We start from the raw sequence: 11,007 nt of genomic DNA, 5'->3' as shown, positions 1-11,007 counted from the left end.
GAATTGAATCAATCAAGTAATCTTTGTGCATTCGGCACGATGAATGAATTCGGCCTTGAAACTGCCGACTGTAGAAAAAAGCTGGCCACTCCAGGGAGTAATCGTTCCAGTAGTACTTCTTATATTGACCGTTAGATTTTGCATGAAAGGGGTATTTGTCCGAGTGGACGTGCTTCCCGACTGATCGGGGTATGTTGACTGCAAGGAAAATTTGGTGGCACTTGTATGTATGGTCAGAAATATATTCCTGATGTGATCAATGGGTCGATTGAATGGGCGTAACCCCGGAGGACAGCATGGCCAACGGCTGTGCGTAGCCCCCGAGTGATGTTTGAAAGAGGTAAGCTTGCTACAGAGTGTGATATGAGGTTTGATCATATGAGGAACTTAGTCGTTCCCGTGCTGGGGGTGTAGAGGTAAAGACATGTCCAACTGATGGTGATGCGCGAGGTGGCCGAGGGGCGATGATGTGTACAACCGAGTGATGACGCGGGGCGGTCGAGTGGTGAAGACATGCACGACCGAGTGGCAATGCGTGGAGCGGCCGAGTCATGCTGTGCGAGGTGGTCGAATGATGAAGACGTGCACAACTATGTGGCAACGCGCGGGGGGGCGAGTGGTGAAGAACTACGTGTCCAGCCAAGTGGTGACGCGCGGAGCGGCAGTATGGTGAAGGCATGCACAACCGAGAGGCGACGCACGGAGCGGCCAAGTGGTGAAGACATGCACAACCGAGTGGCGACGTGTGGGACGGCCGAGTGAGGATGCGCGAGGTGACCGAGTGAAGGACTACATGTCCAGCCAAGGGGTGATGCGCAGGGCGGCCATGTGGTGAAGGCATGCACAACCGAGAGGCGACACGCGGAGCGGCCAAGCGGTGAAGACGTGCACAACCGAGTGGCAACGTGCGGGACGGCCGAGTGAGGATGCGCAAGGTGGCCGAGTGAAGGACTACGTGTCCAGCCAAGTGGTGATGCGCGGGATGGCTGAATGATGACGCGTGGCGTGGCTAAGTGACAACGCGTGGCGTGGCTAAGTGACAACGCGTGGGGCATCCGAGTGAAAGATTGCGTGTCCAGCCAAGTGGCTGAAATTGTCTTCGAAGGAGTTAGCCGGATGCTTTCGAAGCTAATGTAGTGACGAGGTCGGTGTAGTATGGTTGCGACGCAACAAGACCGGCATGACAACTGAGTCTGGGTAGAAATGAAGATGGCACATAGAACGTCTGAGTGATTATAAAACTTGTCAAAGTGGCGGATCGAATGCACTTGTTGAAGTGAAGGATCTCATAGGTGATGAAGTACTCGACTACTCAGGAGAGTGTCATTCCAAATGAGATGCAGCCCCCGAGTGCAGCGTAGCCCCCGAGCGTACTACATGCTTCGACAACGGACATGTCGGAATACGAGAAATATAGTTTTGAATGGATGATTTGCAATTCATCGAGTCGGGCTCGGGTAAAGATGAGGAGAAGCTTCCGAGTGATGCTCGGAAGAGGCAAATTCACAAAAGAGTGAAGTGTGAAATTTAATTACAAAAGGGACTTATCTGTCTCATGCCTGACGAGGTCTATATCATTGATACGATGAAGAGGATTCCATAGAGGGTTTGGCTGGATGTGTTTGAAGTCAACAGAGCGACAAGGTCGGTGTTGTGGTGCGCTAGGACCGGTACGGTGACCGAGTCCGAGCAGCGATGAAGTTGGCGCATAAGGCCATCGAGTGATCGCGTAACTTGTGTAAAAAATGGCACAAGCCAACGAAATAATTTCTTGAGGAAATTTGATGTGTGCTGAAATGATTTGTGTGAATAACACCCATAGACACCCGCTGGGAGTGCAAGGGGCTTGCTAGTTAACTAGCAAGAGTCTGGAAGAGCGAAGGATCCGTTCGAACTTGTCGAAGTGAAGGATCCGACTGAACTCATTGGAATACTGGCTGAAATAAAACGGAAGTGTAGTGTTTCGACTGAGTTGCAGCCCCGGAGGAGCGATGCAAACACGAAATGAATGGTGTTTGTGAATGATGTATGTGAAAAAATGGAAGTTGGACTCGGGAGTCACATAACCAGTACTAAGCAAGTACGTAAAAATAAGCAGCCGAGCGTAGAGGTACACTCGGTGGCGTGGCCTCCGAGTGAACATGATGTGTGAATTATGGGATACTCGGGGAGATGGAAATAACATAATGTAAAATGACTTAGCTGTCTGAAGGCGCGCTAGTGGCCGAGTGGTGATGAGGCGGCCAACCGAGTGGCGATGCGTGGGGCGGCCGAGTGGTGATGAGGTGACCAACCGAAGGCGACGCGCGGGGCGGCCGAGTGGTGATGAGGTGACCAACCGATGGCGACGCGCGGGGCGGCCGACACTACTAGGGAAAAGCCTATACACAGAATCTTACCAGCAGCGCGCTTTAAAATCAGGCGCTGCTGCTAAGTAGCAATAGCGCGGGTTTTTAAACCTCGCTACTACTAAGTTGATAGCAGTAGCGTTGGTTTTTAACCCTCGCTACTACTAAGCGGTCTCTACCATGCCCCCCGGGACATGCCATAGTAGTAGCGCGGGTTTTTAACCCTCGCTACTACTAAGTCGATAGCAGTAGCGCTGGTTTTTACCCCTCGCTACTACTAAGCGGTCTCTACTGTGCCCCTGGGCCATGCCATAGTAGTAGCGAGGGTTATAAACCCGCGCTACTACTAAGTTTTTACCCCTCGCTACTACTAAGAGGTCTCAACAGTGCCCCTCCGGGACATGCCATAGTAGTAGCGAGGGGTAAAATCCCTCGCTACTACTAAAGGTCCCATTTTGAAACTCTACCCCCCCCCCCTTGTGGATCGCCTTTTCGGTTTTGTAAAAAGCAAAAGAAAATGATAAAAACTTCAAAAATTAAAATCCTTCGAGATGTAGTTATATTACTACATCTAATAGTTAGGAAAATTTAAAAACTTAAATTTGGACATGTTTTGCAAAAAGTGTAGGGAAAATGTAAAACGGCTATAACTTTTGCATACGATGTTAGAAAAAAACGTATAATATATCAAAATGTTTCAAAAATTAAAATCCTTCGAGATTTAGTTATGTTATTACATCTACTAGTTAGGAAAATTTAAAAACTTAAATTTGGACATGTTTTGCAAAAAGTGTAGGGAAAATGTAAAACGGCTATAACTTTTGCATACGATGTCAGAAAAAAATGTATAATATATCAAAATGTTCAGCACGAAAATCCGCATACGATGGAGACTGCCTACGGCCTGTTTGCAAATTTTTAGAATCCTCAAATTCTAAAAGGAAAAAAGTTATGCTCAAATTTCAGTTTTTTTTAATTTTGGTCAAATCTGGTCAAACTGTGGTCAAACTACTTATTCAAGACATATTAGTGTTACTAAATAATTATTCAAGAATATTAGTGTTACTAAATAATTATTTCAGTTTTTTGGAATTTGGTCAAATCTGGTCAGACTGTGGTCAAACTTTGGTCAAAATGTGGTCAAACTCCTTATTCAAGAAATATTAGTGTTACTAAATAATTATTGTGGTTTAGAACAATAGTTTGAAACTCAAACAGCGAAATGTGTGACTTCATGCTCAAGCTAAACTCCCGATGGTTAATAGGATTGACATCTTACTATTGTCAGGAAAACAACAAGTGCAGACTTGGAATCGAGGGAGAATAGAACCCGGAAGTTAAGCGTGCTCAGGCTGGAGTAGTAAGAGGATGGGTGACCGTCCGGGAAGTTAGATGATTTGGAATGATGAGGGGTGATTAGAGATTAAATTGAGCAACGATGAGGGTGATTAGAGATTAGAGGTTAAAATAATTCAGAAATTTGAAAATTCAGGCAAAAAATTCAAAAAAAAATTCCACGGGTTAGTAGTAGCGCGGGTTTTTACCCACGCTACTACTAACGGACGTAGTAGTAGCGCGGGTGCGCCCGCGCTACTGCTATACGTTAGCTATAGCGCCTTATTAGTAGCGCCAGCCCCCGGGCTGCTAATAGGCCCAAAACCCGTGCTGCTGCTAGGCTTTTCCCTAGTAGTGCGAGTGGTTATGAGGTGACCAACCTATGACGACGCGCGGGGCGGCCGAGTGGTTATGAGGTGACCAACCGATGGCGACGCGCGGGGTGGTCGTGTGGTGATGAGGTGACCAACCGATGGCGACGCACGGGGCGGCCGAGTGGTTATGAGGTGACCAACCGAGTGGCGACGCGCGGGCGGCCGAGTGGTTATGAGGTGACCAACCTATGGCGATGCGCGGGGCGGCCGAGTGGTTATGAGGTGACCAACCGATGGCGACGCGCGGGGCGGCCGAGTGGTTATGAGGTGACCAACCTATGGCGACGCGCGGGGCGGCCGAATGGTTATGAGGTGACCAACCGAGTGGCGACGCGGGGGCGGCCGAGTGGTTATGAGGTGACCAACCTATGGCGACGCACGGGGCGGCCGAGTGGTTATGAGGTGACCAACTGATGGCGACGCGCGGGGCGGGCGAGTGGTTATGAGGTGACCAACCTATGGCGACGCGCGGGGCGGCCGAATGGTTATGAGGTGACCAACCGAGTGGCGATGCGCGGGTGGCCGAGTGGTTATGAGGTGACCAACCGAGTGGCGACGCGCGGGGCGGCCGAGTGGTTATGAGGTGACCAACCTATGGCGACGCGCGGGGCGGCCGAGTGGTTATGAGGTGACCAACCTATGGCGACGCACGGGGCGGCCGAGTGGTTATGAGGTGACCAACCGATGGTGACGCGCGGGGCGGGCGAGTGGTTATGAGGTGACCAACCTATGGCGACGCGCGGGGCGGCCGAATGGTTATGAGGTGACCAACCGAGTGGCGATGCGCGGGTGGCCGAGTGGTTATGAGGTGACCAACCGAGTGGCGACGCGCGGGGCGGCCGAGTGGTGTTGAGGTGACCAACCGATGGCGACGCGCGGGGCGGTCGAGTGGTTATTAGGTGACCAACCGAGTGGCAACGCGCGGGGCGGCCGAGTGGTTATGAGGTGACCAACTGAGTGGCGACGCGCGGGGCGGCCGGGTGGTGATGAGGTGACCAACCGATGGCGATGCGCGGGGTGACCTAATGGTGATGAGGTGACCAACCGAGTGGCGACGCGCGGGGCGGCCGAGTGAAGTAGACACGTCCCGCAGAGTGACGATGCGCGGGACGTTTGGGTGAAGTAGATACGTCCCGCGGAGTGGCGACGCACGGGGCGTCCGAGTGGGTAAGTTATTGAAGACGTGCCCAAACGAGCGCCGAGTGACGTAGACATTTCTAGCCGAGTGGCGTTCCACGGGACGGAGGAATTGTGCGGACATTTCCAACCGAGTGGTTGCTGGACTGAAATGTCTGTGTTCAACTGTCGAAGTGGTCTATTATCCATCCGAGCAAATTCATCCGAATATGCGTTTCAGTGAGCTTAAGTCTTGTCCGAGTGAACCTGGGTTCGAACAGAAAAGGAACTATTAAGCGAGTGTCGAGTAATTTGTGAGCTAATTTGTAAAATGATCAGAGAAGATAAGGTCCTTAATCCTCTGCCGAGTGGCTGGAGACTTGGTCTGCCAGGTTCATCGTTATCAAAGCGGAGTGCCGCCAGCCCCCGGAGGGAGGGGCCGTATGTGGGGGTTCGTCGATGACGTTGCAGATGAGGTTGGAGACTACGACATGCCGGACAACGTCGGTGGTCGTGCATGGAGGTTCGACGATGGCCTCGCAGATGACAACAAGGCGGATGGCGCTGGTGGTTGCATGTTGAAGCCAACCAACCGAGTAGCATGCACGTTAATTGTCCAGAGTGCAAAAAATCATCTCTGGGCTAGCCGGTCGAGTGAACCTGTTTATTAGCCGGCCGAGCGAAAAGATGAATCGGCCGAGTGAACCATAACTGGGTTGTGACCTGGTTGCAACGCCATCCGCCGAGTGGAATAAATGGTGAGTCGGTCAGACGACTTTTGTTCGTTTTAGCAAGCCTGCAAGTTAGCAAGTACAGATAGGTCCACGAATATTTTTTGTTGGACTAATAGTGTCCATGCATGAATGCTATTTTGCAGGGCGTAAAGATCACAGATGGCCGTGCATGCATGCAGAAATTAACCTGTGCATTAGTCATCAATCAAGGGCAGAGAAAACTGGCGCATTAACTCCTCTGCATGCCCAGCAGACCATTAAATGACTGGCTAACGGCCCAAGGACTTGAGGTCGTGGGCGAGTTTTTGCATGGGCTAGTTTAACTATCGCAATAAGTAATCAGGTAATTAACTGCTATAATTGACTTGCGTACCTGGGAACGGGGTCATCGGCGGTGCCGGAGAGAAGTTCGGAATGTGTACCTCGCATGCGTAGAGCAGCATGTCAACCGGCCCGGCTGGGCTGGCGGTAACGGCAAATCTGACCGTGGCATTTTAGGTCGCGCTGCGCCCGCCGAAGCGGTCGGCGGTGACACGCTGCGACGAGTGCGGGTCACCGGACAGCGAGATGATGGCTTAGCCACCGGAGCGGTCGGCGGTGATGCGCTGCAGCAGGCGCAGGTCACCGGATAGCAAGATGAGGGCGTAGCCGCTGGAGCGGTCGACGTTGACGCACTGGGGCAGGCGCAGGTCACTGGACAGCGAGACGACGGCATAGCTGCTGGAGCGGTCAGCGGTGACATGCTATGGCGAGCGCGGGTCACTGCTTGCCATCATCGTCGGAGCCAAGGAGGATCTTGAGGAGGGCGACGGTGGCGTGCTACAGCGCGGTGCCGTCGGGGAGTCACCGGGGCTGAGCGTCTGCGAGGACATCCATTGTCGTGGCTCTCTCCTCTTCCGTCGTTCACAAGTGTGACATGCAAAAGAAACAAAAACCAATTAGCAAATCATCGATTTATTGTAAATAGGACAGGATGAGATGAGAAACTCCCTGATCCTTTTGTATGATGATGAGTATTTTGTGTGACCGCTGGGACCCCAATAGTCAAAATTGGAAGCGGCGATTGTTTGATCTCGGGAGATCATCCCAAGAAAAATTGGGTTGCCTGCAGAAATTAATCTATTGCCGGTGATTGAAGAAAGAACCATATGCATCATGGCTCGATAGACGCCATGCCCCACGGTGGGCACCAACTGTCGTGGGAACGATTCCGACAATAATAAGGTATAGGGTAACGGAGCATGATCTATCAAGATGCAAATGGGTGACACGGTGGTTTTAGCGAGTTCGGGCCTCTCACGGTGGAGATAACAGCCCTACGTCTCGTGCTCCGGAGAGGCTTTGTTTTTCTCTTAGTGTATATCCGAAGATTACATGGTGTATTTGAGAGAGAGGGGGGGGAGAACGGATCTCCATGCCTCAAGCTAAATGGTGAGAAACAGAGAGAGGTGGAAGAAAAAGGAGCCCCTAGTCTAGTGGTGGGGGTGGCTTATATAGAGTGCGCCACCCCCACACCTCCTATGTTACAAAGTGGGGCATGAATGCCATAAAGCCAGCCCACTATCAAGCCTTCACTATGAGAATGATGTCGACTGCTTTGCTGCCTGCTGGTCTTCGTATATCTGAGTAAGTCGTACGGTCGAGTGGTGAACTGTCATCCGAGTAGATGGTATGCTGCTTGGTCGAGTGGATTGTATGCTGCTTGTCCGAGTGGATAGTATGTCTATGAAATTTACCTGGACCCACATGTTGTGTGGACCCCATGCTTCATGATATTTCGACCCTTCGTGGGCCTACCTTTTATGTGTATCCCCAACACTCATCGCCTCGAAAGATCCAGGATACCCACTCTGCGTGGTTAACGTTCCGCGGCAAATGTCGTACGTCGACAGCTTCCTCGCGGATAAGTTCTTCCTCCGATTCGATTACATATTCGACATGTTTCACGTGAAGAAGCTGGATTTTACGTTTGTCCGCCTTTATGCCTTGCACATGAACTACATCATCGGGGTTGAGCAGATATCTAATATCTGTGTCGCTGACCCGTACTACATGCACGAGGGCTTCTTGGGAGTCTGTGCAAAGCACCGTGAATACGCGAGGGGTTACATTGTCACTTTCATGCTCGCCAATAAGGACAAGGAGGCGATTCTCGTGCCTTATCATCCCGTGTAAGTCATCTGCACTGCTATCCTTCCTTCGATTTCAATCATTCATTTGCACGGTGGAGGCTAATTAATTTGAGGTGTACTTATTTTGCGCAGCGGCGGGCGCGCCGTCCTCATCATCCTCTACCCCCGATTCTCCCACGCTCTTTACTTGGACTCGTCGAAGAACATTCACAAAAAGGATTACACCCACATCAAGGATGTTCTCGACAGTGCTATGTTTTACTACCAAGCAAGGGGTGGAGAGGTCAGGGACAAGAAGACAAGGGGCGGCAGGGCCGCCTTCGGCCATAAGACCGACTTCTGCTGCATCCAGCAACCGAACGATTCTCTTAATGATGGATTCTATGTCCTACACCACATGCTGGAGTACAGACGGGATCACCAGAACCTTTGCATGTCACCTAGATCCGGCGATGCCCATATTCTGCAATGGGCAAAGGACATAGGAGATATCGAGGATCATCGACTTCGAGATGAGTTCTATAACATCCAACGCGAACTTGCCCAAATCATCATGAAGGAGGTCGTCGGAAAAACAGGGATGTTCTACGGAGAAGGACAAATCTCGCGGGAAGACGTCCGAACATGGATAGCCTCTCAGCGTCTCGACATGAAGCCTTTCGCTAAGCTCAAGGACTATCTCCCTAACTTGGATGGATGGAACGACATGTTGGAGTGATTGTCGATATATGACAATGTGTCCGTTTAGTCCATACTTTCTGTATGACAAAACTTTGAGTTATGCACGGTGAAACTTTATTTGTGATGTAATTAAACCGTCCTCCTCCTCGACTAGCGAAAATCACTCTAGTTAGGGCATTTTTGGGTACGATGAACTTTGTTATTTATGCTTATGATATGTTGTTTCTATTTTTGCCAAGTCTGTCTCTTTTCTGTTGCTCAACTATATATGTTGCATATCATCGACTCGTGTGACGATGCAGGTGCATAGATCATACATGGCGAAGAAGTGCTACGCCAGGAGTATATATACGACAAGTGCCCGGAGTGTCAGGCCCAGGTGTACCGGTTTCCGGTTTCCGAGCGACAGGCAGTAGTTAGTTTAGGTTCACGCTAATGCGAGAGAGGGATATGAACTCATGTACTCGAAGTGATAGCTCTTCTCGCGTATATCATTGTTTAGATGGATGACGATGTATTTGCAAGTAATCGAGACTTGTATCGCTATTTTCGAGATGATGACGAGAGACCACTTTGTGTTGGATGATGATTATGATGAGACTATTTGTATGTATATGCTATGATTACATATGTGGTCTCACAGGCATTTGTATGTGTATCATGATGACATTTGTATGTGCTAAAGATTCTTCTATAAAGCCTGTTCAAATACAAAACAAATATGCCGGAAAAAAACTACTAAAATTAGCAGTAGCAAGTGGAGAAAAGTTAGCAGCAGCGCGGTAGTAGCAGTAGCGCGCACGAAAGAAGCGCGCTATAGCTATTAGCAGTAGCGAGCTTCCACTAAGCGCGCTGCTGCTACACTTGTGTAGCAGTAGCGCTGGTGAGCACGCGCTACTGCTATGTGTTAGCTGTAGCGCCTTATTAGTAGCGCCGGTCCGCCCGCTACTGATACACCTAAAACCCGCGCTGCTGCTAGCCTTTTCCCTAGTAGTGATAGCCCATTTACAGCCTGCTAACCCAGGGGCTGTTTTGAAGGAAATATGCCCTAGAGGCAATAATAAAGTTATTATTTATTTCCTTATATCATGATAAATGTTTATTTTTCATGCTAGAATTTTATTAACTGGAAACATGATACATGTGTGAATACATAGACAAACAGAGTGTCACTAGTATGCCTCTACTTGACTAGCTCGTTGATCAAAGATGGTAATGTTTCCTAGCCATAGACAAAGAGTTGTCATTTGATTAATGGGATCACATCATTAGGAGAATGATGTGATTGACTTGACCCATTCCGTTAGCTTAGCACTTGATCGTTTAGTTTGTTGTTATTGCTTTCTTCATGACTTATACATGTTCCTATGACTATGAGATTATTCAACTCCCGTTTACTGGAGGAACACTTTGTGTGCTACCAAACGTCACAACGTAACTGGGTGATTATAAAGGTGCTCTACAGGTGTCTCCAAAGGTACTTGTTGGGTTGGCGTTTTTCGAGATTAGGATTCGTCACTCCGATTGTCGGAGAGGTATCTCTGGGCCCACTCGGTAATACACATCACATAAGCCTTGCAAGCATTGCAACTAATGAGTTGGTTGTGGGATGATGTGTTACGAAACGAGTAAAGAGTCTTGACGGTAACGAGATTGAACTAGGTATTGAGATACCGACGATCGAATCTCGGGCAAGTAACTTACCGATGACAAAAGGAACAACGTATGTTGTTATGCGGTTTGACCGATAAAGATCTTCGTAGAATATGTAGGAGCCAATATGAGCATCTAGGTTCCGCTATTGGTTATTGACCGGAGACGTGTCTCGGTCATGTCTACATAGTGCTCGAACCTGTAGGGTCCGCACGCTTAAAGTTCGATGACGGTTATATTATGAGTTTATGGTTTTTGATGTACCGAAGGTAGTTCGGAGTCCCGGATATGATCACAGACATGACGAGGAGTCTCGAAATGGTCGAGACGTAAAGATCGATATATTGGACGACTATGTTCGGACACCGGAATGGTTTCGGGGAGTTTCGGGCATATACCGGAGTACCGGGGGGTTACCGAAACCCCTCGGGGAGACTAATGGGCCTATTGGGCCCTAATGGAGAAGAGGAGGGGCGGCCAAAGGGAAGTTGTGCGCCCCCTTTCCCCCTAGTCCGAATTGGACAAGGAGGGGGCGGCGCCCCCCTTTCCTTTCCCCTCTCTCTCCTTCCCTCTCCTCTCCTACTCCCACATGGAAAGGGGGAGTCCTACTCCCGGTGGGAGTAGGACTCCTCTT

Source organism: Triticum urartu, chromosome 5A (assembly GCF_056163025.1).
Source record: "Triticum urartu cultivar PI428250 chromosome 5A, HENAU_Tu73, whole genome shotgun sequence".
Lineage (NCBI taxonomy): Eukaryota > Viridiplantae > Streptophyta > Magnoliopsida > Poales > Poaceae > Triticum > Triticum urartu.
The sequence above is the reverse complement of the archived record's forward strand: the minus strand, read 5'-3'. Positions refer to the sequence as shown.